General features: G+C 46.2%; 1 long non-coding RNA gene across 1 annotated transcript; it reads left to right on the plus strand.

The window, feature by feature from the left end:
• Positions 1–984, plus strand: LOC125757272 (uncharacterized). Its single transcript, XR_007415198.1, has 3 exons — positions 1–120; positions 344–567; positions 781–984. It is a non-coding gene; the product is annotated as an uncharacterized LOC125757272 (long non-coding RNA).

Genomic DNA, 984 nt, shown 5'->3' on the forward strand with positions numbered 1-984 from the left:
ATTCTTCAGTTTTACTGCCTGCACCAGCGGCCACACATGCACCAAGCACCACATCCACTTCAGTCCTTCCAGAGGACTCCAGATCAGCAATTCAGAGAGGGGGCAGGACCCATGTAGCTTGTAAGTTAACCTTCGATGATCTTGGATAATATATATGTTACACTGACATGGAGTTCGCGCTTTTTCACACATCCTACTATGTATGGCGTGATGTATGCCTCGGCCAGCATGCTGCCACCCCCTATTCACAATTTAACTCGGCGCATGACTTCCGTTGAAAAGTGAATTTTTTCTTGTGTCCATTTGAACGAGCTGTACTAGTTTATTCTTTGCATTTTTTCAGCAATGCTTGAAAAGGTTTTGAAAGCCCTGAAAGAGATCAAAGCTGAGCTGGGCGCTCAAAGTAAAGGTATCCAGCGCCTTGAAAGTGCCATAGACCTTCAGCAAAGACCATCTGCAGGGCCCAGCTTGGACTCCTCCGTGCTGGATTTGCTTCCCCTTACAACACAGTCAAGTCTGGAGGAGCTTGAGCGCCTACTCCAAGATGACGCTAACAGAGCAGGACTGGTGGGTGCTGAAGGAGATAAACGTTGATCCTTTTCATATTTGCTGAAGAAGGAGTGTTCATTTTCTTGCTTGCAGTTTTTAATTTCGAGCAAGACATGTATGTCATTGCTGGAGATAATAAAATCTAAGGCATTGGTCAGAGCCCTTTTTAAGTTAATATGTGGTTAAGGAGCAGGTTGATATGTAGCTAAGCAGCGCGTGCTTCTGTTTCAGATTTCCCATCTCTCGCACATCGGGGGAGCCTCTCTGCCAGATGCTGTGCGCCACATCCTAAAACGATGCATGAATGACATCCTTGCCCAAGATTTCTCGTTGACAGGGCGAAAGGGAAAGCGGCCGTTAATAGGCCTGCGACTGACGCGAGTAATAAAAGGTGAGGAACTTAATAATTCTTATTTAGTGCTGTCTTCACGGTGC

The sequence above is a fragment of the Rhipicephalus sanguineus genome, chromosome 2 (genome assembly GCF_013339695.2).
Source record: "Rhipicephalus sanguineus isolate Rsan-2018 chromosome 2, BIME_Rsan_1.4, whole genome shotgun sequence".
In the NCBI taxonomy this organism is placed as follows: domain Eukaryota; kingdom Metazoa; phylum Arthropoda; class Arachnida; order Ixodida; family Ixodidae; genus Rhipicephalus; species Rhipicephalus sanguineus.